Below are 16841 nucleotides of genomic sequence, written 5' to 3' on the forward strand. Positions count from 1 at the left end.
TTAGATTAGAATATTTTGTCTCTTATATAGTTTTTTTATGCATAATGCATTTGTTAATGTAATTTTAAATCAAATGAATTTCTCTGGTAATTGTTTCTGCAAAGTTCTTGCATTTTACTACATGAGATATTTTTTTGAGAAAGGTTTCAGGCAGTTTCATAGCTAAAATTTTAAAAGATAAAACTTATGTGTTGTTGTTTTTTATTATATGGTGCAAAACTCACCACTATGGTGTTATGAATGCCTTAGATTTGGTTGCTAAGTTGTTCTGGGTGGTTGGTACTGTATGTGGTTGCTTACTGGTCCTGTCAGGAGAGGCTAGTTTGTATATTGGTTCCTTCCTCAAGGGATTTTTATTCTCATGTTTTATCATCCGTCAAGCAAAAATTGTGTGTCTGATTGCTTAGAAAACTTTTAGTGTGCCTCTCCTCAACAAGCTCATTCGTAAATGACTTGGGATTTCATTTAAGTCTATATCATAAATGTTGTGGGATGAGTTATATGCCAAAGTTTCAATACAAAGGGTTCTGTATTTGTTTGAATCTCTAACATTATAAGTATGAGCAATATTAGTAATTCTTGCTTTAGCGTGCACCTGTAACGTATTAGAAACGCACAAACAAAGATGAATCAAAAATACTTATTAAACAAAGAGAAAACACTATAAGGTAAATACTGTATAGTGATAACACATTCACATAAGCAATACTGAAATGGAGCAGACCGAACTAAAGGTTTAAATACATAAGTGAGCAATCAGCAGAGAACAGCACAGGTGTAGAACTAATTATCAAACAAACAAGGAAGACGTGTCCTTGTGCTGTAAACAAATAGACGCAAGTCCAAATGAGGAGGTTGGGGGCTCTGAAGGAGGACGAGGGACTGGTGAAGGACAGGGAACAGGAAATGCTGGCAGGAGATACCAGGGTGGAGAAGATGGAGGGCGGAGCCAGACAGGGAACAGGAAATGCTGGCAGGAGATACCAGGGTGGAGAAGACGGAGGGCGGAGCCAGACAGGGAACAGGAAATTCTGGCAGGAGATACCAGGGTGGAGAAGATGGAGGGCGGAGCCAGACAGGGAACAGGAAATGCTGGCAGGAGATACCAGGGTGGAGAAGACGGAGGGCGGAGCCAGACAGGGAACAGGAAATGCTGGCAGGAGATACCAGGGTGGAGAAGACGGAGGGCGGAGCCAGACAGGGAACAGGAAATGCTGGCAGGAGATACCAGGGTGGAGAAGACGGAGGGAGGAGCCAGACAGGGACCTAGACCACAGCCTGGATGAAGGCCCATGGCAGGACTAGCGTGAACAGCGGAGACACAAGAGACTTGGAGCTGTGCGGGACCAGCGGAGACACAGGACACTTGGAGCTTGGTGGGACCAGCGGAGACACAGGAGACTTGGAGCTGAGCGGGACCAGTGGAGACAAAAGAGACTTGGAGCTGGGCGAGACCAGCGGGAAACACAAGAGACTTGGAGCTGGGCGGGACCAGGGGAGACACAGGAGACTTGGAGCTGGACGGGACCAGCGTAGACACAGGAGACTTGGAGCTGGCCGGGACCAGCGGAGACACAGGAGACTTGGAGCTGGACGGGACCAGCGGAGACACAGGAGACTTGGAGCTGGACAGGACCAACGGAGACACAGGAGACATGGAGCTGGACGGGACCAGCGGAGACAAAGGAGACTTGGAGCTGGACGGGACCAGCGGAGACAAAGGAGAACTGGAGCTGGACGGGACCAGCGGAGACAAAGGAGACTTGGAGCTGGGCGGGACCAGCGGAGACACAGGAGACTTGGAGCTGGCCGGGACCAGCGGAGACACTGGAGACTTGGAGCTGGCAGGGACCAGCGTAGACACAGGAGACTTGGAGCTGGACGGGATCAGCGGAGACACAGGAGACTTGGAGCTGGATGGGACCAGCGGAGACACAGGAGACTTGGAGCTGGCAGGGACCAGCGGAGACACAGGAGACTTGGAGCTGGGCGGGACCAGCGGAGACACAGGAGACTTGGAGCTGGGCGGGACCAGTGGAGACACAGGAGACTTGGAGCTGGGCGGGACCAGCGGAGACACAAGAGACTTGGAGCTGGGCGCGACCAGCATAGACACAGGAGACTTGGAGCTGGCCGGGACCAGCTGAGACACAGGAGACTTGGAGCTGGCCGGGACCAGCGGAGACACTGGAGACTTGGAGCTGGACGGGACCAGCATAGACACAGGAGACTTGGAGCTGGCCGGGACCAGCTGAGACACAGGAGACTTGGAGCTGGCCGGGACCAGCGGAGACACTGGAGACTTGGAGCTGGACGGGACCAGCGGAGACACAGGAGACTTGGAGCTGGACAGAACCAGCGGAGACAAAGGAGACTTGGAGCTGGACGGGATCAGCGGAGACAAAGGAGACTTGGAGCTGGGTGGGACCAGCGGAGACACAAGAGACTTGGAGCTGGGCGGGACCAATACCAAATACATTAACATTGCCACATCTGTTACCATGCCAATCTCTCCGAGAGTTGTCATGACAGAACTAAACATAACTGTAACAGCACCATTAATGTGTCCCTATAATACTTTTTTGAATATTTAGCTTTGTAACGAATTTGCATAATGCCAATGTAACCCTTTCGAATTTAACATCTATAGTTTTCCTTTATTCCTAGTCTTAAAGTATGTTTATTTGTAAGTACGGTTGATTATATAGTATACAAGGAAGTTTCTGTATTTTAGGTGTGGTACTATCATTAACCTCTAGAGGGCGGTTAACGCTGCGGTATGTTGAGAGTCAACGTATGTTAAAAATCAGATGAAGAAGCCTGCTGAATATGCACGCACGAGGTCAGCGTGTAGCTGCAAAGACGATTTGATTTAATTTGTTCTTTGGTGCAATGTGCATATTCTTTTATAAAGAATAATATTAATCGTCAAGGACGTTTATTTATTTTATTGCTGAAGAAAACAACCTGTCAATGCTTTTGGTTACTGTTTTATTTCTTTTACAAGAACTCTGGTGAGTTTTGCTATGCATTACTTTAACTTTGTGATATTCCTTTTTCTTTATATACATATCCTAAAGCCAATCAGAGTTATATTTTATGTTTAAGAATGTATTTTTTTGTATGTTTATAAGGTAAAATTGATACGGAGTCAAATCTATCCGTGTATAATGCTAATTTAACTGTTTAGTTAAATTATTTTATTTTCTACACGTGTTATAAATGCAGCAAATGGAAAAAGAAATGTTGTACAACTAACGAAATATTCTAACGAGAGAGATATATTGCATATTTAAATACTTTTATGCATTTAAGCTGTTTATTTGCACTTATATTATCACGTGTTGAATTAACACTGGTAATGACGGACATTTTGTGCAGCTAATAGAAAATGTCGGTGTAGAAATTGTTTATATTGAAAAAATGTTTAATGTGACTGCATTGTTTTATGCAGATTGGTTTTTTTGAATGCTGATTCTGTCAAGTGATCTACCATTTGAACGGCGAGCCAGACCCTGATCTGCGACTCAAAGAATCATCGTGGTCCATCACGGATGTACACCAGAGAGCTAAGCACATACACACTACCCGGGTAGCAACATAAAAGGCCTCTACACACAAAGACATTGAAGCTCTTTACACACACATGACCATTGGAGCTTTACACAAGGACATTTGAGCACTTTACATACAAAGGATCCAGAACGAATTATTGAGACTGTTTTATTTTGTTTCATTTTATTTTATTTTATTTTTGGTATTCCCATTCAACTTCGGTTGATGAACCATGTTTGTTGTTGGTTCATAGTGTTGAGTGGAAACCAGACAAAGACTCAACTGTGACAACACTGTTTATTGAATGTGAATCATTGTAAATAAATTGCCGGCTGTTTATTACTTGAAATTGATTTGGTCCACCCTTTTTACTTTTAAATCCTCCCAGAGCCGAACCTAGGCCGAATTTAACCTCTGTAGAGTAACATATACATAGAATAGTACATTCGTCGTCCCTGTTACATCCCTTATTGTGGCGAGCCAGCCAGGAGGATTTTTTAAAATAGCCGGTTCCAAGTACATTTTGAGAGTGGTGAAGGTTCCAAACTTTAGTCTCTGAAGTAATTTTTTTTTTGACTGAGCACGATGAGTATGTCTGATATTGAAAAGTGTTACAATGTGAAAGCACGGCATTCTTTATGTGTGTTAGGCATTACTGATAATGACACAGATGATGACATTATTGCAACTTTTGAGAATTATGGGGTCATTGTGAAAGTAGTGAGAGTAGCCCCCCCCTACTGAGCAGACAGGACAGCCCATCCTTATAGTTGAGTTTGATGCACACACTCCTGTCACACTTCTTGAGCCTAATTTCCCCCTAGAAATTAAGAGTGTGCGAAACCCAGCAGTTGCATGGTATGCAGATAACATCAAAGTGCTAGCACAGCCATCAGCACAGCCCCATGCCCAAGCACAAAGGTTATCCTTTGAGTCAAGTGATGACAGTGATAATGCTGTACCTGAAGAGCTCTCTTCTGACAACAGTGACTTTATTCCAAAGAGGTACATAAAAAGACAACCACCTAAGAAGCCAAAGTCACGTGTCCTTATCTCAGACAGCCAGCCTGATCCTGCTGTGAGGAAAAAAACACCAAAGCCTGCCTTTAACACGCTCACTAATGACGACCTAAACCCTCCTGAGATCCAGCGCATTGTAGTCGAGCACGTCATCAAAAATGATGCTTTTTCTGCACAGACACACTCTAAATGGTTGCGTTCCTTCTCAGGAAAAGTACCAAAGCCCCCAGGTGAAGCTGACTTCGATACTTGGTGTCTTCATGTTGACCTTCTGTTGCAGGATTCTCTTCCAATAGATATCCAGCGAAGGAAAATCTTAGAAAGCCTCTTGCCACCAGCTTCTGATGTAGTTAAACAGCTTGGTTCTACAGCTCCTCCTAGAGACTACGTGAAGCTCCTAGACTCTGCATATGGCTTAGTTGAAGATGGTGATGAGATCTTCGCCCGTTTCCTGAACACCAACCAAGATCCTGGTGAGAAAGCATCTGATTTCTTACAAAGATTACAAACACTGCTCAGTACTGCGGTTAAGAGAAATGGTCTAAAGCAGTCATCTGCAGATCGTCAGTTGTTGAAACAATTTCAGCGTGGCTGCTGGGATCACTCGTTAATACTTACCCTTCAGCTGGAAGCCAAAGCCAAGACACCACCGGACTTTGCAGAGCTTTTGCTGCTGCTCAGAACTGAGGAGGACAGACGTGCAGCAAAACTGGACAGAATGCAACGACACTTAGGCAGTTCAAAACACAAAGCTGCAATTCACAAACAATCTGTTGTTGACATGTCTCCTTACAGTGACTCAAGTGTGTTGCAGACCTACATTTCAGAAACCGAGGCTTTGAGAAAACAGGTGGCTGATCTCCAGATGCAGCTTAGATCCTCCAAATCTGAGAAAAAAAAGAAACAAGAGTCCAAATTGACAGAATACCCAAACACGGTGACACCTAAATTGGAGATGCAAGCTCAACAGGTAACAGCTAAACCACCAAGACCCTGGTTTTGTTTCAGATGCGGCGAAGATGGCCACATAGCTAGGACATGTGAAGGTTCCATCAACAAGGTGCTTGTGGATCGAAAGTACAAAGAGCTCAAAGCGAAACAAGATGAATGGAAAGTGAAAAATGGAGTGCCGTTAAACTGGACGGGGTTTCAGTAACGGGACATACTGGGGCCCATTGCAGCAAAGAATGTCCCAATGAACAGAACCAAAATAAAGCAAGATGTCAAGCTCACTCATGTCTTCCATCTCGTGAAAGTGATTTAATCTCTGGCATAATTGGTCCTAAATGCACAGCTGAAATCATTATTGAGGGACAGGTTTGCAACTCTCTTCTTGATTCAGGGTCACAGGTGACCACTGTGTCCAAGTCCTTTTATGACACGCATCTGTCATCCTCTCCAATCCTCTCTCTTGATGATCTTATTGAAGTTGAAGGAGCTGGGGGGCAGACTGTACCATACTTGGGCTATACTGAAGTTAGCATACATTTCCCAGAGAACATTGCTGGAAAAGCTGAAACTGTTTCCACTCTTGCACTTGTCATACCTGACTACAAATTCAATGCTGAAGTCCCAGTATTGGTTGGCACCAACACCCTTGACACCTTGTTTAAATCTTTTGTCGCTAACGACAGCAGTTATGCTGCTCCCAAGGACAAATTCCAACATGCACCCCTTTTGAAAACTCTCTTGCGCAGATACATCCTGGGACAAAGCAATGGGAAAGTGGGCCAAGTAAAACTACAGGGTCAGAAATGCGTCGCCATTCCAGCGGGTCAAAAGATGGTCCTGGATGGGTATGCTAGGAATGTGGCAACGATTGCTGATGCTCCACTTGTAGTAGAGCCATCCACTCACTCCAGCCTCCCTGGTGGTCTGCTTTTGTGCAGTTATGTCCTGACCAGTCCCAGACGGACCTCATTTAAAGTTCCAATAATTCTCCAGAATGAAACTGCACATGAAATCTCACTCCCAGCCAACTGTTGTTTAGCTGAGCTCTATGTTCCATTGGCTCTGTCCTCGCTAAGGAATACTTCAGCTAAAGAGAAAAAGCCTAGTGTTGTGCCTTCCACTACTAAAGTCGGCTGCAATGCAGTATGTTCCACCAATCCTGAAAATAAGATCACATTCGACTTCACAGACCCCTCTCTTCCTGAAGAGTGGGAAGAAAGAGTTACAACAAAGCTTAACTCCATTCCTGAAGTATTTGCAATGAGTGACCTTGACTATGGGCACACTTCAGCAGTCAAGCACAGAATTCGGCTTTCAGATCCAACTCCTTTTAAACAGAGAGTGAGGCCCATCCATCCCTCAGATTATGAAGCTGTTAGGCTTCATCTCCAGGAGCTTAAAGATGCAAACATAATCCGTGAGTCGGAAAGCCCTTTCGCTTCTCCAATAGTCATCGTGAAGAAGAAGAACGGTGCTATCCGCCTGTGCATAGACTACAGAAAATTAAATAATCAGACGATCAAAGATGCTTACGCACTGCCTAACATTGAGGAAACGTTTTCTGCATTGACTGGATCCAAATGGTTTTCTGTCATGGATCTTAAGTCAGGTTACTATCAGGTGGAGGTTGAAGAGGAGGATAAGTACAAGACGGCATTCGTAACACCAATGGGATTCTGGGAATTTAATAGAATGCCACAGGGAGTGACTAATGCGCCTAGTACATTTCAGCGTGTCATGGAAAAGTGTATGGGCACCTTGCATCTCAAAGAAGTCCTTGTCTTCCTCGACGATCTCATTGTTTTCTCGAAAAGCCTGGAGGAACACGAAGAACGCCTCATGAAAGTCCTGAACCAGCTGAAAGCGTTTGGCTTAAAACTATCTCCAAGCAAATGCCACTTTTTCATGAAGTCTGTGAAATATCTTGGACATATTGTTTCAGAGAAAGGCGTAGAAACAGATCCTGAGAAAATCTCTGCACTTACCACCTGGCCAAAGCCAACAAATATCAGTGAGCTGAAGTCCTTTTTGGGTTTCACTGGGTATTATCGGAGGTTTGTCAGAGACTATTCCAAAATTGCCAAACCATTAAATGCACTAACAGTTGGCTATTGTCCCCCTCGAAGGAATGCGAAGGGTTTTAAGCCTGCCTCAAATTCTGATTTCAAAAAACCTTTTGGTGGTAGATGGACGCCTGAGTGTGACACCGCATTCCAGACACTTATTCGGAAGCTGACCACAGCCCCGGTGTTGGGATTTGCAAATCCAAAACTGCCGTACATCTTGCATACAGATGCTAGTCTCCATGGTCTTGGTGCTGCCTTGTACCAGGAACAAGATGGTCACATGAGGGTGATTTCATTTGCCAGCAGAGGGTTGTCAAACTGTGAAAAACGTTATCCCACCCACAAGCTGGAATTTTTAGCCTTAAAGTGGGCAGTAACGGATAAGTTTTACGACTATCTGTATGGGGCCAAGTTCACCATCATGACCGATAATAATCCCCTCACATATATATTAACATCTGCCAAGCTTGACACTGCAGGACACCGGTGGCTTGCGGCCCTGTCTACTTTCAACTTCAGCATCCAATACAGAGCTGGAAAGAAAAATCAAGATGCTGATGGTCTCTCCAGGCGACCACATGATCAGGTAGACACCGATAACAGTTCCCAGGTTGAAGATGACCGCATTAGCCAGTTCATCTCACGTTTTCTGAATGAGGAAAATAGGATTTCCTTTCCTAAGGAAGCAGTGGGAGCCGTTTGTCAAAAGCATCAACTGTACGGACGCACTGTGGCAGACAAAGATGCCAATTTACCTGTTGCTCTGGAATGTCTTGCCATTGATGCTAATGCCATCCCAGTTGAATTCTCCCAAGCTGAATTTCTTCCTGGTTCCAGCACCCTTCCCAGGATGTCCCAACAGGATTGGGCAGCAGAGCAAGCAAATGATCCTGTCATTAGTAGAGTGACTTACCTCTTGAACACGGGAAAACGTCTCTCTTACCGGGTCAGACAGCCAGAAAATCGAGAAGTTCAACTTATGCTTCGACTGATTCACCAACTGGTAGTTCTCGATGGAGTCCTCTACAGGAAGCGTATGAACAGAGGAGAGCCCTTCTATCAGTTAGTTCTACCCCAGAAGTATAAGGAAGTGGTCTTAGAAGCTTTGCATGACTCAGTAGGTCATATGGGAGTGGAGCGGACTTTGGATTTAGTTCGTACGCGTTTCTATTGGCCAAGGATGTCTTTGGATGTCGAAACCAAGGTCAGTACCTGTGAGAGATGTATCAGAAGGAAGGCAAAAGCAGAAAAATCATTTCCCCTTGTTAACATCGAGACCAGCCGACCTTTAGAACTTGTTTGCATGGACTACCTTTCTCTTGAGCCAGATGGTAAAGGTACTAAGAACATTTTAGTCATCACTGACCATTTTACAAAGTATGCTGTAGCAATTCCAACAGCTGATCAAAAAGCAAGGACAGTTGCTAAAGCACTTTGGAGTAACTTCTTCATTCACTATGGGATACCAGAACGCCTGCACAGCGACCAGGGTCGAGACTTTGAATCGGCTGTGATCAAAGACCTTTGTCTTCTACTGGGTATAAAGAAGACTAGGACCACTCCGTACCACCCACGGGGAAATCCCGTGGAGAGGTTTAACCGAACTCTTCTCCAAATGCTCGGAACTCTTCAAGAGGAAGACAAGATCAAATGGCGTGATTTTGTGCAGCCTCTGGTACATGCCTATAACTGTACGAAAAATGACACCACCGGTTTTTCCCCTTATCAGTTAATGTGCGGGAGACAGCCAAGTCTTCCCATAGATGTAGCCTTTGGTATCAAGCCTGAAGGGGAAAAGAGAGTTAGTCATGCCGAGTATGTCAAAAAGCTTCAAGAGAGTCTGCAAGAAAGCTACAAAATTGCTGTTGAATACAGTAAGAAGACAGCTCTTCGAAATAAGCAACGATATGATCTGAAGGTGAGAGAGTCCACTTTACAAGCTGGAGACCGTGTTCTCGTTAAGAATGTTGGGATAAGAGGCAAGCACAAGATAGCTGACCGATGGAGCAAGACCATCTACCAAGTAGTCAAGCAAATAACTGCTTCTCCAGTTTATGTTGTAAAGCCTCTTACTACTGACGGACCTGAAAGAACCCTTCATCGAGATTTACTCTTACCCTGTGGTTTCTTAACCCCCACCAATTCCAGTGATGAAGACAACAGGGTGGAGGAAAAGGAAAAAACAACTTGTTCTAGGGAATCGCCAACAGTTCCAGAGGATGACAATGAACAAGTGTATGAAAGTGATGGAGAACCAGATTTCTACTTTCCCCAAATAACGCATGATCAGACATATCCTACCATAACAATTGTCAAGGACGTGCCTTACATACAAGAAGTGGAAGGAAGTTCCTGTGAGACAACATTGAATCCAAATGCACAACCATTTGAACCTTCTGGAGGCGTGGAAAGTCTTGACATTGAACTTGAGCATGTGCAAATTGATGGGGGAAACGCAGTGCAAGAAGTAGCTTTATCTGAGGAGGGAGAAACAAACTTACCTGAGGACACGCTGGAAGAGAATGTGGGAAACTCACCTGTCAAGGAACTGGATTCCGAGGCCGTTGATGTCATCGATGATGAGTGTACTGAGGAGCTGATCAGGAATAGGACGGAACCTGTTGAGGGAAAAAGAGGTGAAATGAGGAAAGAGGACAACGACAGTGAAATACTGATTGAAGAGAATGTTGAAAGAAATGGAAATACCCCTGTGCAGGAAATACCAGAGCCAGAGTCCAGACGTTCTACCAGAATCAGGGAGCCGCCTGATAGACTAACTTACACATCATTAGGAAACCCCTTAGTGTTAGTCATGCAATCCCTGTTAAGTGGTTTAAACAAAGCCTTCACACAAGCCCTTGAGTCAGATGATTTCCCTGAAGTTAGGATACTTACCCCTGATAGATCAGTTATTTTATAGGTACACTACATGCAGAGACGCATGCAGGTTTAGGAGGGGAGGATGTAACCCTTTCGAATTTAACATCTATAGTTTTCCTTTATTCCTAGTCTTAAAGTATGTTTATTTGTAAGTACGGTTGATTATATAGTATACAAGGAAGTTTCTGTATTTTAGGTGTGGTACTATCATTAACCTCTAGAGGGCGGTTAACGCTGCGGTATGTTGAGAGTCAACGTATGTTAAAAATCAGATGAAGAAGCCTGCTGAATATGCACGCACGAGGTCAGCGTGTAGCTGCAAAGACGATTTGATTTAATTTGTTCTTTGGTGCAATGTGCATATTCTTTTATAAAGAATAATATTAATCGTCAAGGACGTTTATTTATTTTATTGCTGAAGAAAACAACCTGTCAATGCTTTTGGTTACTGTTTTATTTCTTTTACAAGAACTCTGGTGAGTTTTGCTATGCATTACTTTAACTTTGTGATATTCCTTTTTCTTTATATACATATCCTAAAGCCAATCAGAGTTATATTTTATGTTTAAGAATGTATTTTTTTGTATGTTTATAAGGTAAAATTGATACGGAGTCAAATCTATCCGTGTATAATGCTAATTTAACTGTTTAGTTAAATTATTTTATTTTCTACACGTGTTATAAATGCAGCAAATGGAAAAAGAAATGTTGTACAACTAACGAAATATTCTAACGAGAGAGATATATTGCATATTTAAATACTTTTATGCATTTAAGCTGTTTATTTGCACTTATATTATCACGTGTTGAATTAACACTGGTAATGACGGACATTTTGTGCAGCTAATAGAAAATGTCGGTGTAGAAATTGTTTATATTGAAAAAATGTTTAATGTGACTGCATTGTTTTATGCAGATTGGTTTTTTTGAATGCTGATTCTGTCAAGTGATCTACCATTTGAACGGCGAGCCAGACCCTGATCTGCGACTCAAAGAATCATCGTGGTCCATCACGGATGTACACCAGAGAGCTAAGCACATACACACTACCCGGGTAGCAACATAAAAGGCCTTTACACACAAAGACATTGAAGCTCTTTACACACACATGACCATTGGAGCTTTACACAAGGACATTTGAGCACTTTACATACAAAGGATCCAGAACGAATTATTGAGACTGTTTTATTTTGTTTCATTTTATTTTATTTTATTTTTGGTATTCCCATTCAACTTCGGTTGATGAACCATGTTTGTTGTTGGTTCATAGTGTTGAGTGGAAACCAGACAAAGACTCAACTGTGACAACACTGTTTATTGAATGTGAATCATTGTAAATAAATTGCCGGCTGTTTATTACTTGAAATTGATTTGGTCCACCCTTTTTACTTTTAAATCCTCCCAGAGCCGAACCTAGGCCGAATTTAACCTCTGTAGAGTAACATATACATAGAATAGTACATTCGTCGTCCCTGTTACACCAGCCTATGGTATTTATTGGCTGCCCTCAAACATTGTAGTTGTAGCTGAGGCCTGGAAGTGTTTGATTTGTGTTGTCTACATGTTGAGAAGATACTGTTTTCTGTGCTGCGAATCCAATTTTCTAACAGAAAGACTTGGGAGGCAAAACAACGTAACAAAGCATACATTTATTAACAGCCCAGCAAGCAAGTTTATAAAGTTATTTGGCGTAGGCCCTGTCCGTAGCTCGTAATCCGAGGGTAACGGAATCTGCATTTCCTGGTTGAAGACGAAGGCTCTGGCGCAGCCGACCTCCTGGGAGGTATGGGAAGGGAACATACTGGTGGTGGTGGTGGTGGTGGGGAGGATGGAGGTGAATGTTGGCATCAGCATCTGCGAACTCAGACATGTGTAAGTACCGATCTTTTAGATTGGTTCGATTGGTTAGATGTGAAGGTAATAAGTGACGTAACAATTGAGTCTTCCTGGCAGAACTTACGCTAAAGCTTTAATTTCATGCACTGCAAAAGAATGAGGCCTCAAAACCGTAAAAAAAAGGTAAAACCATCACCATCGATATTGTTAGTGTCACTGTGGATCAACTGCTGATTAAACCTCCGGATCTGAAATTCAGATATGATAATAGAAAGAATTTGGTTTCCGACGCGCACTGTAAGCAGCAGTAGACCAATCACAACAGTCTGGGCCATTTGACCAATCAGAGCAGTGTATTGGCTCTTGGAAAAGAAGGGTTTAGAGAGACTGAATCTTCATACCCTTTTTCAAACTGTTTTTTTTCTTTCTTTTTTTTTCTTTTTTTTTTTAAATGCATGTAAACCTATTATAGGAGACGTCCAAAACCATTGGGAATGTTTAAAATAGCGAAATAGGCGCACTTTAATTGTTTTATCTTAAATGTGACTTTTTGTGCAGGAATATAATGGCACTATTTTGAATCTCTGAACATTTCCATTAAAAAAAAGCATAATTTTCATTCAGTAAAGACCTTATATCAGAGCACATAGAGTCTTGGCTTCACTGGCACTCTCTCTATCATATTTGAAAATCACCAAGCAATTTTGTTTCGTAGCTTCAAGTGAGCAGTGAGTGTGTGATTATACTTCAGGCTGAACTCTAGTACTCAGGACATCATCTTTTTGCTTTATAGTACCACACACACACACACACACAAGTAGAAAGAACCTTGCAGGACATGATTGATGTCTGTAACTGTCATCACACATTTACAAGCTTAAATAAGAAGCAATGGCTTATGGGTAATTTGTCTTACCACATAGATCATTGTCTAATTACAAAAGCACCTACTGAGACGTATGTCCCTTCCAATGAGCCTTAAATACTTTTTGAAGACAGAAATGAGTTGAATTAAAGCTATAATTCACCTAAAAATGTCAATTCTGTCATCATTTACTCACCATCATACCGTTACCATCAAATCATTACAAACATGAATGACATTCTTCTGTGGAAAACAAAAAAACACACACTATTTTGAAATATATTCCTTGTTCTGCAGAAGAAAATAAGTCATACAAAATTATCATTTTTGGGCGAACTGTCCCTTTAAGGACTTGTACATAATATTTATTTGTATAATTGAGATACTATTAAATATTTTATTAATGGTTTAAATTAGTTTTTGTTGTGTATTTGTCTTTTTTAATGTAGTTTTTTTTTTTTTAGTTTTAGCTTTAGTTATTTTAGTACATCAGATCAAATAAAATGGAAATGAGAAATGTTTCCTTGACAGCTAGCTGAAATAAAATAAATGTTAAAATATACAAATATAAAATAAAATAAGTTTTTTTTAGTGTTAGTTAACTGTAATAACCCTGCTTGGACAGAACACATTAGTAGTCATCTGTATGCATAAATAATCTGCTTGATATGTATGCATCTTTAAATTGTGTTTTTTTTTTTTTGTTTTTTTTTTTCATTAATTATTCAAAAATGTAATACATTAACATCTTAGCATGTATCATACATACTTGATCAATTTTGTGCAAAGATTTGAATACAAGCAATACAGTGATGTAGAAGAACAGATATGTTTGATGCCGAAATATTTTGTGTTATAATAAATCTTTCTGTACTCATCTAAATAACTTTGGCCTTTTATATACAGGGTTGGTTAAATGGTAAACAGCAAGTACAGTATAAACTGTATGCTAAAAATCTATGGCCTGAATTGTGAGAATGATATGTGTGTGAGAGCTTGTGTGTGGCTGTTGTGCGTTTGCGTGGACTTTTCAGAGGACATTAATTCTATTATAGCGGTGTCCTTAGGCCCAACACTATAATTTTATTGTAGAAGAGGAGAACAACTTCATCATTTACTTCAATTATTGCAGAAAAATTGTCAGTATGCTGTGAAATGAGACAACGCGCAGTCATAAATCAAAAGAGCATAACAGATTCCCCACTGAGACTCATTCTCCTTATGTTGCAAACATCCCGTAAAACACACGCACAGCTAACGTACGCACACACATTTTTTTTTTCTGTTTAATTGTGGCAAAAATATACAGACAATCCACTACTAATCACTTTATATGCCATAAAGAATCCCCATTTTGTTTGTATTGTAGAGTTGTATGAATGCAAATTTGTCTTAGATGAGACAGTCCTCATGTCAAATATGTAATTTTTTCAGTTTTGCTTTCAAGACAATATGCATTACTTTTAAGAAATCTGAAGAAAGCTCAGTGAAAAAGTAAACTGTGCAAATTTTGTCTTTCATTGTCAACTTTTACTGTAATTACAAAAGTATTTGAATATTTAATGTGCAAGACAGATGCTGTGTTGTTGTACGCTTTTCCACTCTAATTTTAGGGGTAACAAATGAGAGACCTTGCAGAGAAGTTTGCCTGTTTGTCATGTGGAACGTGACAGAGAGCTACAGATGACCATCTGCCAGTCTGAATCCAAGTAAAGGGTTCTGCTGTTATGCCTGTGAGCAAACACTTAAACACTCTTCTCAGGAAAAAAAAAAAAACCAATAGGTGTTCCCGAACACAACCGCTTCAATCTTTCTCCGCTACCCTCTGGCTCGCTTTGGAAATCAGAAATAGTTTTCAATCAGTCTGCCAAAAAAAGAAGGTTATGGGAAGATGGAAGCCGTCAGGGTCATCTCTTTTTGATAAAACGACATCCTTTGGTAAGAAAGTCAAAACTCTGGCCTCCCATCTCTTTAAGAATTATTGGAAAACGTACTGGAATCAAGTCGGAAATGGAAAATGATACAATGCTATGTACAATTTAAGCAAGCACGGCCCGTGAATACACCAACTTTGTGAAACATTGTGATAAAATACAACCTGCTGATACATATGCATACTGTTTATTTTGGGATTTAAAAACCTTAAAGTGATAATTCACTCAAATCATCCTGTCATGACAAATCTTGGAGTGTTTGGCATGGTAATGGATATGACAATGTTGATATTTTTGGTCTTGGCAGAATAGATCTGCTATTGCTGCTGCTGCAGAGCAAGTACAGGACTTGCTTCTGCCAATACATACACGACACCCTGCTGAGAGCAAGTAAGACATACTGCTGCTGTATAATATAGTATACATGAATTACCCGTAGCAGATCTATACAGGTGGAGGGTTTCTGAAAGCGCGCTCCAACTGCTACAGTAAAAGCTGACCAAGTATTTGAAGGACGAGCCGCAAGCTCATTGGCTACTGATACAGCAGCAACCAATCAGCGGTGCCCTATAAAGAATGATGTGATTGCAAGCAGATTGAGTTAAGGGCCTATCACCCTGCGCCATCAAGAGTTTCATGACAGAACTTTGTATTTCCTACAAAAACGAAGATTTTTAGCAAAATAATCCATCTCTGTGAGTCCGTATAATGCCATTGAAAGAATGCAGCTCAGCTGATGCTTGAAAAACACACTGCGATCGTGACAGTGAACCATGCAACACCAGTGGATGAATCTGTGTCTTCTGAAGCAAAATGATGTGTATGTGTAAGGACAATACCAATAATTTTTACTTTTTAAAATATAAATCAATGCTTTCCGGTCTACTGTCATATGAGCGGTTCTGGCGGGACTGAAACGAGAGACGTGCGGATCCATATGCAAAGCCTTTTATTTACAAAAGATGTGTTCAGAACAGAGACAGGGCCCCAAACAAAGGCAAACAGGTATAATATGGACAAGACAAAGAGCATTCCAGGGACAGGCGAGGGTCAACAAACGGAGATCATAATCCAATGGACAAGGCAATAGGATAAACCAACTAACTAGGCTAAAGTCCAGGCATGAGGCAAACAGAACCCGAACAGGGCAAGACGAAAGAGGTAATCCGAGGTGAGCAAGAGTCCAGGGCAGGCAGAGAGAAGGCAGAACATTGGAAACCAGGCTAGGACCAAAACACAGGGCAAACAAGCAAGAGTAAGAAAGAGCAAGACTAGAACAGACTAGGAACCCTAGGATTGGCTCCATAAAGATGCTATCAGCTAGACAGTGATAATCGCTAACAATTCTCAATGATCGGTAAGCTTGTTCATCAGTGTTTTATAGTCCTTGTGATTGACTACAGGTGCGGAAATAATTAAAGCCATGGAACATGGGAAATGTAGTCCAGGGTGACGTAACTGTAGCCTGTTTCCATTACCCTTCAAATTGCGCAAATTGAAATTGCGAATTGAAAATACGGCCAATGGAAACACGTCAATTTCGCAAAAACTCTCATTTTATCGCAAACATTTTTTACGCTCGCATGAGGTGGGTTTTCAGGCAATTCGAAAAATAAATATTTAGCAAAACTCCTATGGAAACAGTTTTTGCGCATTTACAGGTCACCTGACGTAGATGACGCTGTGTGTTTGGACAATACGAGACAGAGTTCTTTATTAAATTCATATAAGACA

This window comes from Scardinius erythrophthalmus (genome assembly GCF_964197995.2).
Source record: "Scardinius erythrophthalmus genome assembly, chromosome: 5".
NCBI classification, from domain to species: Eukaryota; Metazoa; Chordata; class Actinopteri; order Cypriniformes; family Leuciscidae; genus Scardinius; species Scardinius erythrophthalmus.